We start from the raw sequence: 27,143 nt of genomic DNA on the forward strand, positions 1-27,143 counted from the left end.
GAAAACACATTTAGCGCGCGGACAGAATGAGGGGACGAAAAAAAAACGCAGTCTCAAATGTATGAAAATGATCTTCCGCAACGTAAGGCATGCTAGAATACTCTAAAGCTGAATTGATAATTGAATCCGAAGTTAAATGTTTAGTTCATCAATTAACACTTACTAATGACTCTGGAATATTTATTCAGGCAACATTGTTTAGCTGCGAGCATATTTGTCTTGTCACTGTTGATCTATCTCTTGACAATGAATTCGTTATTGCGCGAATTATGATAAAGCGATGCACCACACTCTCGGAAAAGACCAGCCCACACGAGCAGCTCATTCCGCTGCTGTTCCTGAAAAAGCCTTTGTTCGTTGGCACTGGAGCAAAATACCTTTAAAAAACATCCTTCCCGAACAACGTGAAATCTTCATTTCGATAAACAAAACGCGGTTGTACATCAGGGACAATGCTTCTGCAAACACTTCAAACTCCGCGTGAAAGTATAATGGGTTTGAGATCCAGGCGCTAAAATAAACTCGTCTTCGGGCATGGCGGCACGATATTTCCTCCCGTTTTCTTCATGGGATTTTTGGTTGAGTTTTTGATTCTGACGATAACGGATAGTCTATTAAAAGCAACGCAGACAACAAGGAACTCGTTGAAACTCGTGAAAGAGCAATCTCGCGTTCAGAAGCGACAAGATGTTCATTAGAAGCATTGAAATTGCGTTTTTTTTTCCCTTTGACTTTACAGAAGATTTGAAACCGTTTTGACGTTTTTAGAAATATTTCCGTGACATACCTTACATTTGAGGTTTTGACTGTTTTTAAGTCTTTCAGTTAAAAGGGAGCATATAATTATTAAATATCTGTATCATGTTGTATTTTCAGCAAATATAGATTTGTATTGAGATGAAACAAATCTAAAAAACGTTAACATTTTTACAGAAGATTTGAAACCGTTTTGACGTTTTTAGAAACATTTTCGTGACATACCTTACATTTGAGGTCTTGAATGTTTTTAAGTCTTTCAGTTAAAAGGGAGCATATAACTATTAAATATAAGTATCAAGTTGTATTTTCAGCAAATATAGATTTTTGTATTGGGATGAAACAAATCTAAAAAACGTTAAAATTTTTACAGAAGATTTGAAACCGTTTTGACGTTTTTAGAAATATTTCCGTAACATACCTTACATTTGAGGTTTCGAATGTGTTTAAGTCTTTCAGTTAAAAGGGAGCATATAATTATTAAATATCTGTATCATGTTGTATTTTCAGCTAATATAGATTTGTATTGGGATGAAACAAATCTAAAAAACGTTGACATTTTTACAGAAGATTTAAAACAGTTTTGACGTTTTTAGAAACATTTTCGTGACATACCTCACTTTTGAGGTATTGAATGTTTTTAAATGTTTCAGTTCTAAGGGAGCAGTGGGGCAGCGACGGGAGGGTCTTGGGGGTGAAAACACCCACCCAGAGCCATTGGTTTTAACATAAATGCAAATTCTAATACAGTAGTTTTTGCATATGAAAAAGCTGTTTTGATTTAAAAAAAAAAAAAACCTTCAGAAAGGTTTTTGATCAAAAAGCTCCCTCTAGAAGGTATTTTTGATCAAAAAACCCACTACAGAAGGTATTTCTGGCTGCGCTAGTGTAAGGGAGCATATTAAATATCAGATTAAATATCTGTATCATATTGTATGTTTAGAAAGTATAGATCCGTATTAGAATGAAACAAATTTAAAAATTGTTAACATTTACAGAAGATTTGATATCGTTTTGACGTTTTAGAAATATTTCGAGACATACCTTACTTTTGAGGTCTTGAATGTTTTTAAAACTTTTAGTTTGAAGGGAACATATAATTATTAAATATCTGTATCATGTAATATTTTTAGAAAGTATAGATTAGTATTGGGATGAAACAGCTGAAAAATGTTAACATTATTTTCACGAGAGTTATGATTACGAGTTGCAAACACTTACTTTTTTTCTCATTTTTTTCATCAATGCAGAAAAATCTTTGGATGAACACAGTCTTCGGGAAGTCAATTTCGGGCATAAATTATAAATCATTATGTGAGTGATTCTCTCCAAATAGGCCAAATTAATATCCCAAGCTTATATCTTATTAATTTATCATTGTTTTCAAAATAAATTTAACGGGCCTGCATAATATAATGTTTAGAAGTTACTTTGGTAGTTTTCATTATTTAGATATTTATAAATGAATAAATATTGTAATTCAAATTAATCATTTGTCACTCCCTCATACTGTCCCCACACAAGATTTCGACTTTTAAAATTATTTTTTGAAATATTGAAGTATGACTGCAACATTTAGTTTTTAATAATTTGATTTTATGTTCAAATAGGAACAATAATATGACATTCTTAAAATTTATTACTAAAATATTAATTTTAATATCATTAGTGAATGTTGTCCCCACACTCTTACGTTACTCAATCACTGACCTATCAAAGTTCCTCTAACTGCTCCTAGAGGGCACAAAACGCTAGTTAACGAACTCAGATTATTTTGGTAGCCTTCACAGTACATTGCATTAAAAAAACTCAAGTAACTAGGATTTAAGTTTTATTGTCTCAGAGGGAAGTTTTGACAGAGAGTTTTTTTACCTCAACATTCCCACAATAGCCCCTACTGAAAACAGATAAATATTAAAAATTACTTATTACTATTGATTTACAATTATTCAGGTACAGTAGAACCTCGACTATCCGAGCTAATTGGGACCGTTAATGCCTCGGCTTTCGGAAATTTCGGTTAATAGAAACTCTGTATAAAAACTTGTGAGGAGCACAATTTTTTTTAAAGAATAAATTAAAAATACAAAGAAATATTTTTAAAAGAAGAAAAATAAGTGAATAAAAAGTAATGTTTTTTACAGTTAGAAAACTAAAATAGAAAATAACTTGTAGCAAGTTTTTAAAAGTCAATTGATTTTTTTACTATGTCAAGTTAAAATATTTGAAGATCCATGTAAATAAACACAAAATTTCAGAAAATATTTCTATTTTCAAATTGTAAATTCCTTGTTTTATTGAATCTACATTATGTTTTTTAAAAAAAGGCCTTCATTACTGACTCGGTTAACAGAAACCTCGGTTAATCGAAGCTCGGTTAATCGAGATTCCACTGTATAGCTAAAGCCCAACAAGAATAATCTCATTTCAGATAATAATAAAACAGTAAGCAAAAATTTTGTTAAAATTCGTTATTTTTGTTAAAATGGGGGACCGTTAATGCCTCATAAATGAGGGAGTAATATAACTTTTGAGGAAGTGATGAGTTTTGGCTATTGTATTATGGCATTAGAATTATTGCTGCTATAAAATAAATTCTTATCAACAGAAATTTTTATGTTTTACAAACAAAATAATACAAACAATAAAGTTTACGATAAGTATCACTCCCTCACTTATATAAAAACAAAGAAAAAAAATTTTGTGCAAAAAGTCAATATGATTGATCATGGTCAACATTTTTCTAAATATAAAGGAGCTCAGAATAACTCATTAAAAAAAAACTAATCATGTGTTTGTAACAAATCCGATAGAAAAATTGTTTTTAACACTTATTTGGCCTATTTGAAGAGAATCACCCATGTATATCTTGAATTGAATATTTTGTAAAATAGGTTTGGGCGAAAAGTACAAAGACAGTGTTTATGTACTAAAATTTTGTTTTTGTTCTTTGACATTTTTTTTATCTAGCATTTTAAATGTTACTAATCCAGTGTCAGTGTTTCGCTCATGTCTATCTTAATTTCAATCCAGAAAGCCGGTTAAAAAAAATAAAGAACAATCCGATAAAACGTCTATACAAAAAAAACCTGCTGACTTAATTGCTTGCTTATTTTGTGCTAATTGTGAGAAGCCCTCCAGCCTTCAAGGTCAAGAACACCAACGGGACATATTGCGATGTATGTATAGCGTAATTGAAAGAGAACAACTTTTTGAACAGTATTTATTTTATACGCAATTTTTTATCGGTGTTCCGATTTACCCCGGAAAATCGGAACAAGTAGTAAAATCTTTGTTTGTTACACGATTCAGTCCTTAATAGAATTGGTAAAAACAAGTAATAATTTTAGGGGGAGACGAAAAGGAACACGGTTGTTAGTTATAATCGAACAAATCTTTGTTTTCTATGGAAAAAAATGTATGATTTGTCAAAACTTCGAAAACAACTCTGAACTTAATAAAGAGTAAAATTCATCGCAAGAAAATTGTATTTGAATTGAGACATACAGCGATATAATGCAAATTCAGTTCCTCGTGTTGTTTATAAAAGTTATGTCCTTGAAACGAGCTGATATTTGAATGACATTGTTTGATTGAAGTTTATGACATCTTCTGGAAGGAATGCAACATCTTTCTCAATTACTCGATACCTTCGGGTATTGGACAATGGACACCCCTTTGCAAATTTTTCCCACTCATTCGTCATTGTCGTACAGGATTTTGGGTCACATAGAGATTGTATAAGCTTTTCCTAAGAACCTTAACAAGGAGGTTTCCAAGAGGAAGATGTGTTTTTAAGCACAGATTTTTTTTTTAAATTGCAAAATCAGCGTCCTTTTCTGAATTCGTAGACAATATAATGAACTCTTTGTCGCTCTTTTGAATAGAATAATTGACGCAGTAAGAAGCAAATAGATGCAAGAGGACCTCTTAAAGTTTTGAGTGAAACGCGTTAAAGTTCAGATTCAAGGTAGGCGTTCATTTAATTATGTTCTTACTCTTGCTGTACCTCAGCAACTACAGAAAATATAGATCCAAAACAAAAGATAGGTTCTCCCACCATTTGCACCGGTTATCTCGCAATTTTTCATTTTGGCACTTACATCCCTTTGCTTCTCACTGCCTCAGTTGGGGTTGGAATCACCGGAAAATTATGTATATCATGTTTCTTTTTTCTCATTTTCTCTCTCCCTTTCCTCCCTTTTTAAATATAAATTTTAATCAAGACTTTGGTTTGCCATTCATGGCAATGCGGCTTAAAACCATGACTTTGTTGCCCTCTCCTCCTTCCTCGTAGCACGCCTACCTACATGTATTTTTATACAAAGTGAAAATATCGCTTGTGATCGAATAAACAATCGTAGTAATCTGTGGAAAGAATCGGAACAACAAAAATCTGTGTTCCGGTACACCCCTATAAACGCTAAGCTCATGACGCCGTAAGAAATTATTAAGAAACAATTTGAAAAGTATGCATATTTTAATACGGTATGCTCTTTAATTAGCATATGACTAGTTTAAAAATTATCCATAGTTTTAGAAACCGAAATGTCTGTAATTACATACACAAAGTTTTGCAGATGATGAAAACTTGAAGTTATTTGACTTTCCACCTGTAGTCTTGTAAATTTGCCAATTTTGCTTCCAGAATGACAAAGCGAAATTTCTCGACTCTTCATAATGTAACCTTCCTTTAAAAAAAAAATGGAATTGAAAAATGGATTTTATGGCGAGTTTCTTTGTATGATTGAGACGTTTTGTTTAGATTCACCTCATTTTACGGTAATTTTATGTGGGATTGCTTATATGGGAGCGGATCCTTCCTGATACTAAAGTTAGCTGGTAGATGGCAAGAGAAGCTACATGCTTCTCGGTTTGTCTGCAAACATGGGCACGTCATCAAAAACTTTCCAACTCAATCCAATTTCAACATTGAGAACTACGAAGCACTAGTCGTATTCCAGTGACGAGGATGACACCAATAAAGCTGTTCTTCCCAGGGTCCATGAATTTGTAAGCCATAGGGAAAACTAGGGTAGCCTTGCTTCCAACTTAAGATTGCGGATCATTTGCAAACTTGCTGCAGGTGCAATGGAAGATTGAATTTGTGATTCAGGGTCAGTAACCACATGAGTTAGTCTGCAAGTTCTGGATCCACGTTACCTCGTGAGGACCATGGAACTCACATAACCTGACCACGTATTACAACGGTGCACAGTGGTTCAAGGGCGGAAAAAATAGCCATTTTTAAGATAAAAAATATTTCTTGCCGTAATTACTTAGCCCTTGAGTTGTAGTAATTTACTCCATAAGAGTTTTTGAAAAAAAAAATCGTTTTTACAAAAATAAGCCGATATCGTCGAACAATTATGTTTTTACTTTTTTCGGACGTACGCATTATACTTCAGTTTTAATTCATTCGTTCAATAAGGAGGACTAAAATTTAATAAAAGTCATTTCTGATTGGTTTTTCACACTTATAGGATGCATATTACATCGTTATTAAAAATTAAAAATTCATCAAAATTGAAAACTACCTGAAATTTTCTTTAAAATATAATGAAAAGTTGTGGAATATACTTTTATCGGCAGGTTCCGGTGGGCTAAAATTTACATATATCAACAGTTTAATCCTTCCTATAAATAAACAACAACATTTTAGCTGCTACCACCTGCGACTGCAGTCGTGGCAGATGCTTTTGTTTGATCTTCGCTATTTACAAATACCAATATAGTAAGTTAGAAAATAACTCGTAACGGTATAAAGGGGGTGAATTGCTTTTTTATCAAAGAAATTGGTCATCGAATTTGACATACTCCAGGCTAACGTATGTCACAGTTTCACTACTTTGCTGGAGAGCCTAAAAACATTTGTTAACTGTTTCCGAAAGTTGGGGCTTTTGAAACATTTATCAACAAATATAGAGGATTTTTTAAAAATAGATTTACGTTGTTATGGCTTAATGCGGAGCATTATTCTACATGTAATGCAGTAGCAACCTGAAAATAACAATTTTCGGACCCATTTGGCTTTAAAGGAGATACATATGAGAAAGAAATTTTTAAAACTAATACAGAATTCTATATAAAAAGTTAAATAACCATTCTGTTCATAAAACAATAAAATTAGAAAACCTGACAATTGAAATTTCTGACTTCTTTTTCGAAATCATTCTAGTATTAAGCTGTTCTCAGTTTGTCAACATTGCCAGAAAATATTGTTCGAGGGTACCAATTGCAATAAATAAACCTTGCGTATGGCATACGACTGATTTAATTTATATTTTTCACTAAAAACAGAAATGAATTTGAACTACAGAGAAACCCCGATTTCACGTTTCTCAGAGGCCTGAATCAAACATAAAATATGAGAAAAAGTCAATTAAAATCCAAAAACATAAAATATGGGAAAACGTAAAATACGAGAAATGTATAAAAAGCAAAAATCAGATAAGGAAACAAAAATAGTAATAAAAGTTGCTACGATGACGCTTATAAAATGTAAAAATGCGATATTTTCCGAAAAGAACATTATTGTACACACAATTTTAGATCATTCTAACACATTAAGTAACGAATTCGGGCGTTTAGGTTGAAAATAGTCAGTAATTATGAGTTATTGAATCCAAAGTAAATACAGCATCTTCCAGGATTGGAACACTTTGCAAAGATTTTTCCCTGGTCTTTATGATAAAAAAAAAGTCTTTCACTATTATTAAGCTATTAAATGCAGTATTGAAATAAGAGACGAGTTGTGTTTCCTCTTCTTCTTGTTCATCTTCATTGGCGGCCGAAAAGTCCATAAGGTCAGCTACGGATGGAGCAGAAGCGTTTCTGTTTACATGGATTAACTTTCAACAGAGTGGATTATGTTTAAAAATGCACAAAGGGAAACACTTTTCTTAATTTTAAAACATTTTTTCTCTTTTTTTTAACTGCCAAGGGAAAACGTAAAATGCGGGAAATTCATAAATAACAAACTTTCCATCCGGGTTAAATTAATATTATTAGTGTACGGAAAAACTGGGACCTGATGATAAAAAACGTAAAATGTGGGGAAAACGTAGATTCGAGGGGCGTACAATCGGGGGTTTGCAGTGAATACGATCAGCAAGCATGAAGATAAATATTACCATGCGACAATTTTAACAATTTTCCAAAGCATTTTTTGACAGTAGTTATTGAATTTTTTCCGCTTTTTTGACGTTTTGAACCACTGTGCGGCGTCCAAGAGCATTGGGACTAATTATGCATTCTACCATGAGCTATCATCCACGCGCGTCTGCTGCTCTTCATTTATTGGCAATTTGATGTGGAACTGCATGTCGATGGAATCCCTTAGGCCCAAGTTTCCTCTAATCCCAGTTCATACATAGATTGCCGCAATATCTGCATTCCGAGGAGCCAAATATAAGCCTAAACGATCAAAGAATCCCATCTGTTTGTAAATTCATCAACTTGTTCATCAAGATTTAGTATTCATAAAGACCAAAAATCTACCAATACCCATGAAATCTGTCAGGGCTTTCCAAATTAAATTACTTTTTGACAGTAAACAATAATAATTTAAAAAAAAAGACAGATAACTACTAGAGTGCGTATGAACCAGGGGCGTGCACAGGGGGGGGGGGGGGTAGAGAAGTGACACCTGTTGACCCGGGTCCGAACTTGAAGGGGCCCGAAATTTTCAAGAAGAGGGGGAAATATATGTAGGACGTAAGAATAAACAATATGGAGGGGGCCCGTAAAAGTCGTTTGTGACGGGCCCTAAAGTGCACGCCCCTGTGTATGACACTGTTGCTCTTGCTTAAGTCACTTGGGATTTTCGCTATACGGTCAATGAAAGCTTGCACTTCAATACGGAATAATGCATGTGTCTCAGATCCAGAAGTTAACCCAGCTTGTCTACCTGTAATTGGGCTTTACCTGTAATTGCTGACAAACCCCTTCCACTCTCGGCGTGGCGATGTCGAGTGAAAACACAAGAGAGCGAATGTAAAAAAAAAGGACAGAAAGGAAAATCCTCTCAACGATTTTATCGGGCAGACAAGAAGCTTCTGTGCCAACGCATCGTCGTGTCAAAGGAGGTCCCTGTTCAGGCCGCCTGTCTGTCCCTGCATCGAGGATTCTGAGATACATTCTCAACGCTCCCTGACGAAACCTGATATCGCACAGGAACGAACTGTTTGCCATGCAAAACGGATATTGCCTTTCTTTAAACATTCTTCTTTTTTTTTTCTTTTTCTCTCTCTGAGTTTTCCTTCGCTTCTTGAGCCCCAGTTTTTTTTAGGGTACTGTAAATTTTTTTTATGATGGCTTTTTTTCTACTTTTCTCGTTCCTGAACCGTTGGTTTTAGGATTTTTTTCCCCAACATGAAGTGTGAGACAAATTAAATTCAGTAAGCAATCTTCAACTGAGAAGCTTGACGTTGCAAGATTTTTTATTTATTTATTTTTTTTTAGCATTTCACTAATCATTTGAATTAAGAAAACTATACCAAAAGTCGGAAAAGGATTTTTTTCCCTGAAATTTTAAAAATATTTCTACAGTACCACTAATTTTATGGAAAATACTTGGATTATGACGACCTCACTTGAAAAAGTTGATTCCAAAATCAAAGAAAAAAGCAGTTTAAATGTATGAAATTTGAAACAAATTGCTAGAAATGCAATCAAGAGCAAATGTTTTATGACATTTTTTAAAACTATATTGAGTGTCTCAAATTTTCCTTATTTTCTTTTTCTTCGTCTAATTAATTTATTTTTTCATTTCTTTTTATTCTCTTGTTCTCAAAATTTAGCGTTGTTTGTGTCCAAAAAGAAGAATATATATATGAATCCTTTTTGTTAGAGTACATCATGTTTAGGAATACTTATATAACTATTGGTGGGAATAGGCTCAGTACGGGGAAAAAAAAGGTGTTATCTTCGGGCGCAATAAAACATTTATTTAAATTTTTTTAGTAAACTCTCTTAAACACTTCTTATTATAATCACTATGTATTTATAAAGGAAAAAGAGCAAGGCAAAGACGAACAGATGAGAAGAAGCATAATTTTGTACAAGACAATCATTATCAAAATATCTTCGTGATTGATATGCTACGGAGATATGGATTTAACCTCACCTAAACCGTCCACAAACAGTAAAAGATACCACAACTCATACACGCACAAGTAATTGCGAAAACAGCAAATTATTGCGAATCATTGATTAAGGTTCAAATTTGCAATCTTATATAATGTATAGATAATTAGCAAGGATGAAAAAATAAAATGTTCTACATTTTAATCAGCGTAGAATCCAACAACGCACCGACTTAGAACCGGGTATAAGGATTTCTTATATCGCTGGTTTACATTGCAACCAGCAGTTGAACAAAGCCACCGCTGAACTATCCCGCTTTTTACCAGAAGTAAAAAGTAAATCAAAATTTCTGCCGGCAGCAATTCGATTATTTCCTGATGCTTGATTTAAGTGATACTTAAATCAATTTTATTTACACGACCAAGTCTTGCGGACAGGCATTGTGTAAAAACTCGGATGATTCCGTGCACCTGCAAGTTCGTATCTGATCTCACAACTCACATCTTCCAACAATGTCAGCTCCACACCTCTTACTTACATCTAAGCAATTGTTTTCCTGCTTCTGCCAGAATTCACGTTAATTCAACTGGTATCGACAAATTACTGAATCATTACCTTCAGATCTGTGAATATCATTGAACCACAGCCTACACCAAACAATTTAATTTGAAGAAATCAATGAATAAACAAATATGTACGAAATTTTTCTAACTGGGTCATTTCTGAAATGACGCAGTCTTTCGACAGTTTGATTCTAAAACAAAAAAGAGTGAATTATATTTCATTATCAGCAGCAATCAACTTCATCCTCACTGGCTCTGTAGTCTTCGGCTAAATGACCGTGCAAGTTAGGTTGCATTTACCACGCCACAAATGATGCTTAAATACATCATAAATCACGATCAAATTCTGCTTTCCGAAGACAATTTCGCAAATCTGCGAAAACCTTGCAATCATGTTCCACTTTCTTCGCCTCGCTTCTTCCACAAAGAAATCCTTTGTTTCATCCACTGCTGTCCCAAGTCCGCGACAACTCCAACTCGCAACAAGGGCAAGCTTGTGTTTGGAGAGTTCTTCTCCGTGGTCTCCTTTTTGCAAACATCATGGCTGATAGCAATCATACGTCAACTTGTTTAATTTTAGATCCGACTACTGTTCCTTCAATTATGTGTTCACAGTCTGTGATTTCCTTTGCGGCACTAGTTTTTTCTTTTCTTAATGAAAGGAAGAATGAATGAATGAATTTAAATAGGCTGTCTCTCCCGCTGAGAATGAAATGCGGCGTTACGGAGCATGTGCTGAAACGTGACTCTCTTCTCCAAGATGCTTTTTTTTTCGGTGGAGTAAAAGAATAAAGAGTACTTAATTGAATGAAGATGATTTTAAAAATGAATTATCGTAATTAAAATGCTTTTAAATAAATTGTAAAGCTCTAAATATTTAAACTAGGATCAACAGTAATTTGAGGCTGATTAACTGCTTCTGAAGTCTGAAAGTCTTCTAAAGTCTGAGCAAGATTCAAGGCTTTTAAATAAACTGTAAGGCTCTAAATATTTGAACTAGGACCAACAGTAAATTGAGGCTGATTGGCTGCTTCTAAAGTCTGAGAAAGATTCAAGGCAATAATCTATGAAATAATCTATCTCATCATAATCTGTGAACACTACAAAAATTGATAATATTTCATTGTTGAACCTTAAAGCGTTAATCGGGTTATCCGAAGCTTTCTCCAAAGCTTCAGCATTAAGAGCAGAATCTCCGGAGAGAAAGCATCTCCAAGGCTTTAGTATTAAGAGCAGAACAGAGCTGATCCAAACTTGTCACATTTTCCCAAATTGGATCAAATTGTTGCGCCAATAAAAAAAAGTAACAATATAATTTTTTAAAAAATATTCAAAAAAAAAAAAAAAAACACTACTAAAATTAGATAAAAATAAGAAAACAATATACAGTCGAGTGCCGACTTACGCGAGGGATGCGTTCCAAGACTCCTTGCGTAAGTCGAAATTTCGCTTTATGGAAAAATGTAGGTATTATTTTTTTAGAAGCATACCAAATTCCTTTAGACATTTATAAACACTCCTCAAACTGCTTTAAAGCATTCTTCAACTGTAAATTACAGTTTCTTACTTAAAGAACTAAACTTTTACTGTATTTGAAAAATTAAAAAAAAAAACTGTTTTATTCAACATGAAATACTTTAAAGGTGCACAAAATGAATGATCAAAGACTTAAATAAAACAACACGGTACCACAGTGTGTAGTAACAATAAATGCTACACTACAACAGTACTGTACAGTGGATTAGTAATAATTTTTATGAGTAAGAAATGAAGATGATTTATGCTCCATGATCAAATTGTTATCTAATGCATTTTAAAATACGGTTGTTTTGCCTTTTCTTTAAAACGTTTCCATTTATGGCAACTGTCAATCTTCCTAATATTTTTAAACGACAACACAAGAGCAGCTTTCATTTTCATAATATTTACTTTGCTTAAACATTACTGTGCAAGCTTCAATATTGAAACTAAGGTTCTGAACTTTTACGGATATCTTTTTGTTTCATCAACTTTAATATCTAGAATGAAAAAAAGATAAATGAAAGATATTGAGTAGTTATTTGATGCACTAACAGCGCGATGTGTAGACTAGTTTGATGTGGAAACTTTCGCTGTCAGTGATGCTAAACGTATGATATAATATTCACGAAACCAATTATTAGTAGCTAATAACGAAGCCGATACTTCCTTAAAAAATAATTCGTGTTGTGGACAAGGAATTCGCGTTAGCTATAAATTCGAAAAATTCGCTTTATATAGATTTCGCGTAGGTTGAATCGCGTTGTAGAGGGAGTCGACTGTACTTCAATTTTACTTTAATAAACAAAACATTGATGGCGACATCAATACGGCTATGATTACATTTACTTAGGGTGTTCCACATTCCATATGTCTGCTAAGAAATACTGAACTACAATTTTTGATTGTGTTATCTCTCTGACTTCTTATTTAATAAATTTTCTTGATTTTCGAGAATAACTTGTGTGCCTCAGAGTATGTTTTTTTTTCTTTTTCTTTTTTTCCAGTTAATATTGTTTTCAATTTAAATTGAAAATAATTCTGTTAATTAAATATTTTATAATACAATCCCGTTTCATAGAAAACTTCCCGAAGTTTTTGAAAGCATATTATTTATTGTATTTATTTTTTTAAACAGAAACTCTAGATCTGCTACTTCAGTTTAGAAAGATGATAGTGTTGATGGGTCAATCATACAATAATATCAATAACTAATCAGTCAACTACACTATTAATCCACCGTCAAATTGTACTAGCTTTAATGAACCGAAAGCATCGACGTTTTTTTTTTTTTTTCCATGTATGAGAAGAATTATATTTGACATTTTCTCATTATTCATTTTAAATTCCATTAATTGTTTACATGCTCAATATTTTAATGCACTTTGAAAGAAAAGCTGCTTCTAAAAATCTAATTGAACGTGATAGAATAAAATTTAAATGTAAATTTGTTTGTTTGTTTTCCGGGGGGGGGGGGGACCTAAATAAAACCTGCTAACGTTTACGTTCAACGATAATGGCTAACAGATTTAATAAAAAAATATTTTATCTCTCATTCTCCGATTTTTCTTTAAGATAGATATTTAGAGAGATATAAATAGACAGATAGATAGATAGATAGAAATAGATATGGATAGATAGATAGATATAAATAGACAGATAGATATAGATAGCTAGATAGACATAAATAGATATAAAACGGCAGATAGTTGTACAGATTGATAGATGACTGATAGATAAGTATAAATGCTAGTAAATAGGTAGATACATATAAAAATTATGTGTGTGTGTGTGTGCGGTTTTTTTTTTTTTTTTTGAAACGGAAGTTTTTTCCTGGCGTAGTACCGTTACAAATTTCGTTTCTTGATGGAGTAGGGGGGGGGAGGCAGGGTGGGGGGATCACAACCCTCTATCCCCCTTCTCACGACGCCACTGACTGCAGTAATGAAATCACCTCCCGACAGCACCATTAGATAGATATAAGTAGATAAATAAATATAGATGCAGAGGTAGATATAGATGAATGGATAGAAGGATAGATATAAATAGATAGATACAGTTGGATGGATAGATAAACATAAATAGAGGAATAGACATAAATATATGGATACAGATACATCGATAAACAGATATAAATAGATAGACAGATAGATACAGATAAATGGATAGATAGGTATGTATAGATAGACAAACAGATAGAGAGACGGACATAGAAGATATAGATATATATAAATAGAAAGAAAGATACAGATAGATGGCTACATAGATATAGACAAAGATAGATATATAGAAGTTAGACGGACATAGATAGATAGATAGACAGATAGATAGAGATAGATGTATTGTCAAATATAACTAGATATAAATTTACAGATAGTTGCATAGATTGATATAACTGATAGATAAATCGGAATGTTGGTAGATTGAGAGACACATGTAAAAATTGTATTATTTGAACCGGAAGTTTCTTATTAGTGCAGTACTGTTATAAATTGTGTTTCTTCTTATGGGGGAGGGGGATCAGAACCCGCTATCATCCACCTTACTACGCCACTGACTGCAGTAATGAAATCGTCTCGCACCAACACCATTAGCTAGATATAAATAGATTGATATAGATACAATAGGTAGATAGATATGCACCGAGAGGTAGATTAACAGATCGATATAGATAGATAAATATAAAGGGATAAAAATTTCCATCGCTAATTTGGAAGAAGAGTGCCACAATACGAAGAAATGAAATTTTACAGGAGAAGCGTTTGAAGTTGAACTCTTCAGGCAATTTGCATTAAGGAAAGTAAGTTTGCCACGCTCTCCAGCCGTTAATATTAGAACAACAAATCTGTCATTATTTCCCAAAGGAGATAACGTCCTTTGAAGGCCTTTAAGAGGGAAAAAAAATTAAAAACTTCGTATTGTGGCACTCTTCCTCCAAACGAGCAATATATAGAGCGAGATAGATATAAATACATATGTGTATAAATTGACAGATAGCTTCACAGATTGATAGAAAATTGATTAATAAATACAATGCAGGTAGAGAGCTATAGGTACATATAGAAATTGTATTATTTGAACCGGAAGTTTCTTATTGGCACAATACTGTTATTATTTCGTTTCTTCATATGGGAAAGGGGGGTCATAACCCCCTATCATCCACCACCCCCTCACCACGCCACTGACTGCAGTAATGAAATCGCCTCCCGCCAACACCATTCAGCCCTAAAACCCGGTGCGTGATTTTATTGTGAACGAGCCGCATCTTCAGTGTCATTAAAACATAATTTGTCTGGGCCTGAAAATTCCTCCACTACCGTTTCAAAACATAAACTCGGGTATACACACATACACACAGGCCACCCCACTGATTGCCGCGTGTTGGGATCGCAGCAGCTGAACATTTCAATTCTCCGGGCTCAAAATTATTACCACTGTATTATTCCCTGATGAATGCGAAATGAGTTGTTGAAACAATTTTGGGCTCCATGGACGATTGCTTATGCACGCGCGGTTATTACCATAACATGCGCAAGATTTTCCTCTTGTATTTATTACGAAGACGCTCTGGAATTGCTATTGAGTTGATTCTGACACGCTACGTTATCAGGATGGACTCTGGGAATTTAGAACAATTCTCATTTTCTGTCCTGGCTCATTTCGCTCAGAGGATAGAAAGCAGAGCATTGAGTCAGCTGCTGCTGGAAATAAGTAATATAATAATTCTTGGGGCGAGTAATGGAATAAAAGTAAATTCTCAGACATGCTTAAAAACTATCTGCTCAAAAAGGTTGCGTGAATGTGCTGCACGATTTAAAAATCATTTAAGAACGCTGAAATTTGATGTAATCATTTTTTTGTGAGAAAAGATTGTTTCTTGCTAGAAAATATATTTTTATACAAGTACTATAACACAGGGTTTTGGGGGGTAAATACACTCCCCCCCCCCAGAGGCATTAGTGTTTACATAACTGCATATTCTAATACAGTAGTTCTAATACAGTAAAACATATGAAAGGACTGTTTTAATCACGAGCACCATTAAGAAAGTATTTTTGACCAAAAAACTCATCCTAGAAGATATTTTTGATCAAAAAAACCCTTCAGAAGGCAGTTTTTATCAAAATACCTCCCCCAGAAGGTTTTTCTGGCGGCGCAAGTGTTATAACAAGTGGGATTCTTTCAAATTTAGGAAGCCATTGAAAATTAGAACATCTCTTTAAAATATTATTGTTATTTTCTAAGAGAAATGCAAGTTATTATTCAACAATACAAGAATTGCAATCTTTCTGCATATTTTATGATCAAAATTCATAGAAAATCGAAGAAATATTAAAGTATTTTTCAAAAAACAAATGAAGCTTGTGTTTTTCTCCTCCAATTATCAGTGTTATTTCTCTACTGTGAAACTGTAGAGAATAACTTCGTGGAAAAATAATATAAAAATTTTCTCTATCAGTTAATTGCAGACATTGCGTTCAAAACATTATAACGAAGCTACACATTGACACAACGACTCACACTAACTGCAGACTCTCTGTGCAGTTTCCATTTCATACAAAAGTAAATTATGTCAATTCATTGAATTTCCTTTTTCATTTCTTAATCTTGATTTCTATACAGATTGTCCATTGTTTTATAACTTAACTAGAGGACCCGACAGACGTTGTTCTCTTCAAACTTTGTAAATTGAAAAGTTGAAAAATTTCAATAAGCCATCAAGTATTTGAACCGTTTTGTTGAAAAAAAATAAGTAAATAGAAAATATTTTAAGCTGCTTGGTGTCAGAATGCGTATATTTATTACAACTTGATTTATCTAGTGACCCCTGATCAGTTATTTCATCAACTATTTTTTCTCGCGTACTTGAAAGATCTTCATAGATTTTATGGTTTGTTCCTTCAGACATACTCAAGGGATAAAATTAATCCTCAGATATTAAGTATAAAAGAAAACTACCCATCTAGAAAAAACGGGAAATCCCGCTCCAACGTCCCCCATATAAAAAATAATAAAACAATCCAATTGATATCGTTTAAAAAAATGATAAATGTAAAAACAGTTCCCTGAATAAGCGAAAATCACCCTTCCTCCCTTAAAATGTAAAATAAACACGTTCTTCAACTAAAATTACTAAACACTCTTCAAAACCCAAAAAACAATTCTTCGCAATTTGAAATAGTTTACCAAATGAACAAAAAACACAATAAATTACATTAACAGTAGTAAACAAATAATCACGCAAGTGTATTGTTATGGCCAATGTCGCCAAGTCACCACGTTCCTGTATTCCAGCCGATCAAAGAGCGAAGCGAACTCTGACAGATTAACGGTCCCATCTTTTGAACGAAAACTTCATATATTTGCCTAATTTGTTCTTTCCGCCAAAGATAAAAATCTTCCACTGCACTGATCTTGTACAGAACTACCCTGTTGTAATTTATCTGGACGAAAATAAAATTTGTTTCGTTTTCAATTTCCACCATCTTTTCCTTTAATAATGTACTGATTAGTTTGATAATCCTTAAAGTATTCTTGCCATTGGTTTCTGAAACTCAGATGGATTTGAACCGAGAAACAATTGTTGCTATGTACGGTACTTTCCGATTATTTCGTTAGGAAAACCTAAAGCACCGATCCGGTCACATGGTTTAACTATGACGAAAAACACGCGTTTTGCGGGAACCTAGTGAAACAAACCCGATTTCTTCCAGTACTTTACTTTAAAATATATCACTGGACCTAAAATCGTTGCTTTCAAGTAGAGACGTACCGAGTACTCGGTAACTACTCGGTACTCGGCATACTCGGCCAATTTGCCGAGTACTCGGTACTCGGCCAAATTTTGATCAGATACTCGGCCAATACCGAGTAGTTGCAAAAAATTGAATATTGTCCATGACAGATATTAAAATTTATAACAAGAAGTTCCGTCTAGAACTAGACGAGCCTACTTTCCCGTATACCCATACTACTTTCTAGTACCTGATCAATATTCTCAAAAATAGCTAAAATCGCAAATTTTTTCAAACATAGTTTTTTAAATATTTTAAACTGATTTCTAGGAATAAAATATTCCTTACTTTTCTTCAAAAAAAAAAAAAAAACGAACAAATAAAATAGCAGCACCTTTTGAACAAAGCAGCTAATACACTTCTTTCCATTAAAAAATTTTTTTAACAGCTTTCAAAACGAAAAAATAATAATAATAAGTTCATTAAAATAAATACATCATATAAAAAAAAAATCGTTTCTTTTTCCCCTGTTGCCAAAAATAATTTTTTAAACGAATTAATGCACTTACCAATATAAAAAAAAACAATAAAATGTCAACTTAAAGAAATAATTTTCATTGTCAAAAAAAAAAAAAAATCGTCTGCGCATATTTTTCGAGTTTATTCACCGAAAACTAAATACCTAAATTAAAACTTTAGCGTGAAAATAAAAACAAATCATATCAACAATAATTATTTCACAGTTAAAACCACAGCAGCGGAGTCGGAGTCGGAGTCAATCTCATTTTGGGATAAAAGAGTCGGAGTCGAATATCCAAGAATCGGAGTCAGTCATTTGTCCTCCGTGTTTGCCAAAGTTACGAAGTCAGAGTCGAAGTCGGGGAGTCGGAGTCCGATTAATTGTCGGGAACAGGAGTCAGAGTCGGTGTCAGGTGCCCCTAAATTCTCGGAGTCGGAGTTGGGAGTAGGTCGTCAAGAGCTATTTCCAACAAAGTTTGTTTGAAGTAAATCCGCCTTTTAGTTCGGAATCTATATTGACTTTCAGTTTCCCCTTAGGCGCTAATGTTAAGAGATTTGAACTGTTCAAAATTGAACGAAAACTTGTTCAAATCAAAAAGATATTTTCGATACATGTTTTTTATCAAAAGTTTTTCCCTACAAAGTTTGTTTGAAGCCACTTCGCTTCTAAGTTCAAGATTTATTTTTGATTTGAATTTCCCCGTAGGCGCTAATGTTAAGTTTTTTTGAACTGTTCAAAATTGAACGAAAAATTGTTCAAATCAAAAAATGAATTATGGGAATGAGATGTCCTCGCCGAGATCTTTCTAACAAAAAAAAATTTGTTCGAATCGGACTATTCATTCAAAAGTTATTAGAGGGGGACAGACAGACAGACCGACAGACAGACCGACAGACAGACAGACAGACAGACCGACAGACAGACAGACAGACCGACAGACATTTTTCCCCATCTCAATACCCTACTTTCCAATTTTTAATTTTTCAATATTTATCTAACTATTTTATTTATTTTTGATTTTTTTTTGTTTTTCGGATATTTTTAAGATGTATTAAGCCTTCTTTCATGCTTTTTTCTTCTTTCTCTGATTTTTACTGGGAAAGTAGGCTAAAAAAGGGCAAGCATATTTAATATTCTGCAATCATTTTACAAGTCAATTTTAAATTTTGAGAATAATGAAGTTTTTAATGCTTTAATGGAATAAATCTTTATTTTAATGTCCCCAAAGTTAATAAAACTTATTTATTAAAAATTGTGCAAAAAAGGTAAGTATAGAAAATATGAAATTTTTACATAAAAAATAGATTTTTGCTACAAACAAAAATAGTTATAAAAAATATAAAAATTCCTTTGCTTAAAAAAGGGAAATAAAACAACGTTAAAAGCATAGTGCAGGAACATTGCAGACACGTGTTTTGGCGTTACAAGAAATTCCTTTTTCAATGCACAAAATATGAGCTTGTAGATATAAAGGCATCCGACAAAAGTCGGACATTTTTGTCGAATGTCTTAACATTCTTTAGCTCACATTTTATGCACTGATAAAGACGTTCCTTCTAACGCAGAAACACATGTGTGCAGTGTTCCTGCACATTTGCTTTATTTGCTTTTAAAAATTATTTATGTTTGGCGAACTAGAACTAAAATAGATTGGTATAGTTTGTCTTAATTCCAACTTGATCAATCATACCTTTTATTTATTTATTTTTAATTTTAAAAATAATTTTTTTTGTAAAATTTTTGACGTAAACAAAATTTTTTAAATAATACGAAATTAAATTTCAGCAGGAATTTAGTTTTAAAAACTTTTATATGGACAAAGAGGTCTATACCACTATTCCAATAAGTTCAAAATTGATCATGTGTGTGTCAGTGGTTCTTCTTAAAACATAATTGGTACTTGTTAACTCGGCCGAGTAGTGAAATGCCGAGTACTCGGTAACTCGGTACTCGGCCGAGTAGTGAAAGGCCGAGTACTCGGTACTCGGCTACTCGGCCAAAGTGCTACTCGGTACGTCTCTACTTTCAAGAAATGAAGACTTCACTCTCTCTCATTATCACAGTAGGAAATTTCATTACAAAAAGCAGAGCTGACTTTCCTATTGTCCTTTGGCAATGGGTTAAATATTTATTTCAGTTCTCGCTCAACAATAGGTTATAATAAATATTAATCATTCGGGAGATATAACCATCCAATGTTTAAATTAATTAATTAATTTTCAAAAACGTTTCTGATTCGATCTATCGCTCTTCGAAACCATGCTTGCCACAACTTAATTACACACAAAAAATTTGATCAAAATCGGTCCAGCCGTTTAAAAGCCTTATGGTGACAAACGACCGCACAGAAGATTTTTGTATATTAAGATAAGCACTTCAGAGCTGTAAAATACAAAAAAAAAAAAAAAAAAAAATAGCCATTGCAATTTTCTTCCCCATTCTGTTGCTCGGCGTTGTCTCACTTAAATCGCTGTGTGATTAGTCAATAGCGAGCCACATGATCCTTTACTCAAGAAAACGTATGTATGTGTGTATGTTATTTTTTCGAAAGAGAGCGAGGGTAACGGGTCTACAAGGTATCAAAAAATTTAGAATTTTTCCATTGTTAAGTTATAATTACAAGTTATTTAGTATTGTCCCAGCTTCGTAGGACTGTAACTAGATATAAATAGAAAAAGCATTTAAAATTCCTTCATAAATTTCACTGAAAAATTTACTTGCATACTTAAATGCTGATATCGATCAGAAGAGTGGATGTATAAATCATTAACTACTATGCTCTCTTTTTCTGATGAAAACGTAATAACGATTTTTCAACCTTTCGTCAGCAGGTTTAATTTTTCCACGAAAGTTTTTTGCTGGTTTTTTAATCGAATGCTATTTTAATGGACTTCATAAGAATTTGAAACCGCGTGCGAAAATTTTTAACTCATTTCTGTCTTATATATTTCAGCTTTCAAGAAATGTGATAACAAAACGTTTCAAATTTTAGCTTTGAGTGTTTAAAATGATGTTTGAAGGGGACCTAGAACTCATATCCCTTGAGTTTCAAAAATATTGAAGGAATAGGTGCAACTTGAAGCTTAAAAAGAAATAAATATATAAAAATCAGATCTTTTTTTTTCGAATTCTTTTTATTCAGATCAATACACAGCTCAGCTCTGCAAAAACTTCTCATATGCTTATTAAAGGGAATTTCCCACTTTTTCCCACTTCAGTCGTGCCAAAGTTCGAATGAAAGAGTAAAATATTAGTTCGAGTTCGTACACTTTGCAGTGCTAAAAATGTGACTGAAAAAACTGCTTCTGAAAAAGAAGCACAAAAAAAAAAAAGATAAAAAATGCATCTTGAATTAACGGAAAAAAAGCGAATAAAAAACGATAAATTTTTAGATGCAGAAAAGGTGTCTGAAACGTAATTTTCAAAAAAAAAAAAAAAAAAAGCATCCCTCAGTCAAAAGAAATCCAAGAGAAATCATCCCACAATCGATCCCAAAATGCACCGCAAGCCCCCATTGGTCTGAAATCACACACAAACATGTTAGCCGCATTCAGAATACAATGAGTAGATGAACGAACATTGATTGAAGGCGTTCTGAATGGAAAGGACGTAGAAGGCCCGTGGAAAAAAAAAGAGGGGAAATATGGGTAATTCTCTCACCATCAAGGAACCAAGGGTAGGTCACAAACAGCTTCATCAACCTCCTATTGTAGGTGCAGCGGAGGGGCGCGAGCATCCAACAGCACTTTCACGGATAACCTTTTATTTGAGGGGCACAGTAAACATTGTCGTCACGGGTATACACAGAAAGGATGCTGAAAAGGGCCATTTTTGTTGTGAGAGAGCTGAGCCTCATGTAGTGGTGTCCATTAGAATGAGAAAAAGGATGTAGTGCTGGATGCAGTTCCTAAAAGTCAGTGAGGTTAATCTGGACTTTTACGAGAGGACTTGTGAAGTAAGGTTCAACAAGGTGTGACTTTCTTTGAATGAGTCTGAAAAGATCTCAAGAGGTACGAAAGGGTGAAATTTATGTAGTCCTTGCAGGTGAAAAGGAAAGTTGTTGGACACAAACGTCAAGATAAATGTCACAGAGAGTAGATTTGTGGAGATTTTGACTTCGAGGAATCATAGAAATATTTTTTTCCCTGGTTAATATCTTTTATTTTTTCCTTTGCTTCTTGCTTTTTTCTTTTTAAACCGGGGGCTGAGTCCCTAGTCTCCCTGACGTTCAATGTTGACTGGTGCAATTCATGGTTTTGCAACACTTATCGAGAAATTGTTGCTCAATTCCTGAGAAAATTCACCCCTTTCTCGCTATACATCAAGGTTCACTTTTTAGCATATACCCACTAATTTCACCAGCATTCGATCCGCCCTCAATTGATATAAAATACGAAAAAAAAAAAAAAAAAAATCACAATGCTATAAAGGCTCTCTGTTGCAGGTTTCTGACCAAGGATGGGGAATAAAAAAAAAACCTCACACACACATTAACAGAATACATGTTTTCAAAACGCAAGTCGAAAAGAAATGCATGAACCAGTTACATGTTCATAAATCAAAATTGAGTTTGTACCACCATTTTAAAACTAAATTGAAATAATTAAAATGTTTTAATGAAAGCATTAAAATAGGATACTATTTTATTTGGAGAATTCCAGGAAAAAAGAGACATGCCACTTGAATTTTAAAAATTAATATTCTGCCACTTGCCATATACCATTTTCTTCAGAAATACATGACTTTCTCGGATCTTAACTTGCTTTTCCCAAATAGTTTGATGACTTTTAGAAAGTGCAAAATCAAGTTTTCTCTTTGTGTTTTTACATAGCAAAAAATCTCTTTTTTGTTACATACTGTAATTTCAATAACTTGTTATCAGCATATCATATTTAGGTTAACTTTTATCTTTTGAACGTCTAGTTAAACTTTTTGGTAAGTAATTTAAAATTCTTTTTTTTTTCAACCATGAAATAGGTCCATTACAAAAAAGGTGACAATTTGATGTCCTTCCGTTCCGTAAAATACTACTTCTTAGTTCACCAAGAACCTATTGTGTATAAAAACTACTGTTTTTTTATGCAAAGCAGAATTATGTCCCTTGTCAAGGAGGCATAGTTAGAATTTTAATATAGATTGAATTTATATGGTTTTTAATAGTGACGGAAGGACAAAAATATACGGTAACTGAAGGACATTTAACTATTAGCTGGTTCATGGTAATATTTTAGAATGCTAGTGCAAAACAAACTATTATTTGTAGTTAGTAGTCACATTTAAAACATATATAAATAAGTATTTGTACAAAAATTATGTGTACTTTTATTTAAGAATTTAACTTTTATTAACTGTTTTTAAAACTGTTTCGTGATTTTATTTCTTCTATTGTATGTGATAAAAATCATGAAAACTACACTTAAAAGCTCCTAAGCATATGAAAAAAATTTGGCATGACATGTTTGCGATATGACAAACCAAGGAGAAACATTTGCTTAAAAACTTGAAATTTATATTGGAACAATACAATATTGAAACTGCTTTCAAATTTGTTGCCACAAGTCACAGGAAAGGACTGTTGAGAGTGAGAGCATTGATTTAACCGTTAAACATGAGTAAAACTATCATAGATCAGCTTTCACAAAGATGGAGAAAGAAGGATCCAAAAATATCCTTTTTCATCTTGACACACAAAATATGCGCTGTTTGAATCCAGTAACAAGTTATGTTATTGAATATAGTAAGTGCTTCAACAAATTGAAAGGGATTTCACTTCAAAGTCAACAGACTGACTTTGAAAGTCAATAAATAGTGTTGATAATGAAGATACAGCTGAATCAAAAACACGAAATCATAAGAATATACCAAAGGATTCATTAACGTTTGGACAAGTTTTGCTAGTTGGATGTAAGGGAAAGAAATTAACAAAGAGCAATGTTGTTCATATAGAAGATGAAGGAATAAGTAGAAGTCTCCTGTTTGAGAGTGCGGAATAATTGGGGAATGATCTTCGTGTTTTCTTAGAAAGAAGACAAATGTTCTATGGATTATGATAAAATTATTGAGCATTTAAAAAATTCAGAATTGTAACATTTGGCTCAGTCATTAGATATCATTGTTTCAGACTGCTGTATTAGCTGAATAAATGTTTGCAAGTTGGAATTCACTAAGTTTAATTGTTTTAGACTTCTTGTCCTTCTGTTACTGTCCTTTCGTTACCCTTAACAAATACATAATTCATATGTTTAAAATAATTGTTTTTTAAAACTAAAGGTGAAATTGGAATAATTGAACACTCCCGTATGTGCTCTAACTACTTTTGGGGATAACATGATAGCGTGAAAATCATGTCGCAAAAATGTCCTTCCGTTACCGTTTTTTAAATGTGATTGTTAAAAAAAGTTACTAAAAAAAATTTTCGGCTTTGGCTTTTTTAGCAACTTACTATGATGTGTATAAAAATCTATGCTTCAGTTTTTGCAAAAATATGTATTTTGATATGCTCACAGACAGAAAAGCAACTATTTTTTTTGTAAAACTGCCCCTCCGTTACCGCTGGAATTCACCTTATATAATATAGGATTTATCAGTTAAACGGACCGCACTGAACGTGGCTTTCTGAACAGTCGCCAAATAGAGTTTACCAGTAACAGAATGGCTTATGTATAGGACTCGACCGATGCATCGGCCAGGCCGATGCATCGGCGCCGATGGTTCAATAATTTAACCATCGGCATCGGCATCGGCGGCCGATGCTAACTTGCAGGAAACATCGGCCCATCGGCCATAAAAAACATCGAAAAGCCGATAGAATTGGCCGATGTTTTTGAAAAAAAAAAGGACCTTTGCTGTTTTACTTTTTAATATAAAGTAAAGGGAGTTATTGTTTTCATATAAAATTGTTTACATAAATTTCAGTATGAATTTCTATTTTAGTCACCCTTGGAAGAGTTTTTAATTACTGCATTCAGGTACCAAACAAGTTAATTATTTCGTTGTTTCTTGCGGCTGGATGTACTTATGTATCTCTCATAAGTCATAACTCAAAAATGGTAAGCTGTAGAAGGCTAAATTTTCGCATGTGGGGTGGGGTGTGTGTACGTTCCAGTTGTGCACTTCCCTTTTTGTTTTCGATCGCGTGTTCTAAAAAGCCTATTTACTTATTTTTTGTGGCTATTAATTACTTATTTCAATGCAAAATTAATATAGCGTCTCAGACTGACGATCATTTGGTGATATATTGCCGAATTGGAGACTATGGAAACAAATATGAGATGGTGAAATCGGTTTTGTTTCATTTTATTAAATTCCCGTTGAACCGACGGTAATTTTTTATTTTTTCGATATTTGTAATATGAATCACCAGTAATGCAGTCTTTTCTGTCTCGCTTCTGCGGAGCTACAAGTTTGAAGCCCGTCGAAATACATTTTGGGGCCCTATTTCTCTACCACAGAAGTTGTAAAACACTTATCATAAGCATTTTTGTAACTCCTACGGTGCCCCTATGGATATGGGGCCTCTCGCGCAATCGCAACATTTGCTATATTTTAAATCCCCCACTGCACGTCAAAACAAACTCGGGTGCAAGTTTTAAAATGGTTTTTCTGCTTAATGTTAATGATTATTTTGAACTCTATTTTTCACGACTATTTTTTGCATCTCGAGAACACTTGCGTGTCCCTCCTCCCACCCCCTCAATTTCTGAAATTAAACTCTAGTTGTATTTCTGAGTTGTTTAAAACTAACACCATTCATAAAATTAGAGATTTTTTTTTTAAAGCTTTATCTATTGTTTAGGATGAATTTAGAACATTAATGTAAGAAATTGATTAAAGACGTTTTGAATGGTGACGTAATTCGGAACTCAAAGGGACTTTTGAATTTTTTCTTCAGAAGTGCTGAAGTATATTCAGCAACTCTTCCGAGGCGTTGGTGGTAGCGGTTCTGTACCAAAAAAATTGAGGCCGAAGTGGGGAGCGAAGTTTAATGTTGTACGTTACTCCAAAATCAGAGGGTGACCCCCCTAAACCACCCCCGTCGTTTCAAGCATTTCATAAATATTTAGTGAATATTTATTTTGGTCAAGAAATGACATTTTGCGTATTTCTTATACTTGTTTCACCTATATTTCGTAATGCGCCATCTTTTTTGCATCATTAATAGCGATCGATTTTTTTTTCTGTTGTAAGTAACTATTTTTATGTATTTATATAAAATCAATGAGTAAGTTATTTTTGTTTTCATCATATTTTTAATAATATGTTATAGAAAAGTTTCAAGGATTTTCTATTACGCAATTTTTTAAATTTCAGAAAATTATTGTTAAATTGAAAAATTTAATTTATACTTGTTTGTAGTGCTTCATAAAAGATTAAGCAATCAAATTGTCCAATATTACGTGTGCAAACACCAGATCAAGTAGTATATGTATTCAGTTAATATCTTGGTATTAAGTAAATATTGAGTTTGTTTATTGTAGCTGCGTTTTAAAAACCTCGCTCTTTTCATGGCTATTTCTTTTTTCCGCAAAACTTATGTCACTGTTATAGTTTTTATGAAAAATGCAAACTTTTCTATTCACAAGTTTTAAATAAGTATAAAAATATTCCTATTATGATTTATTATTGTAATTTATCTGTTAAATTTTTTGTTTAATTTGATAACTAAAAATGTCTACGTGCAATCTTTCCACTTCAATTGCGTAATTTGTTGACGGTTTCATAGTTTTGTTCTTATTTTTTTTAATGACTAAACAACATAATTTGATGTTTTTTAACTATGTTTAGTGTACCTAAATCCATACATTATTACAATATTACTGAAATCTTAGATATATGTTCAATTTTAAAAAATTAAAAAAAAAAAACAAATCAATTGGTTATTAAACAGTTTCTTTGTTTTTCTTCCTTTTTTTTTTCTTTCTTTCTTTCTTTTTTTTTTTTGGCTGTTATTCTTTGTCTTCCATC

Source organism: Uloborus diversus, chromosome 5 (assembly GCF_026930045.1).
Source record: "Uloborus diversus isolate 005 chromosome 5, Udiv.v.3.1, whole genome shotgun sequence".
Taxonomy (NCBI): Eukaryota; Metazoa; Arthropoda; class Arachnida; order Araneae; family Uloboridae; genus Uloborus; species Uloborus diversus.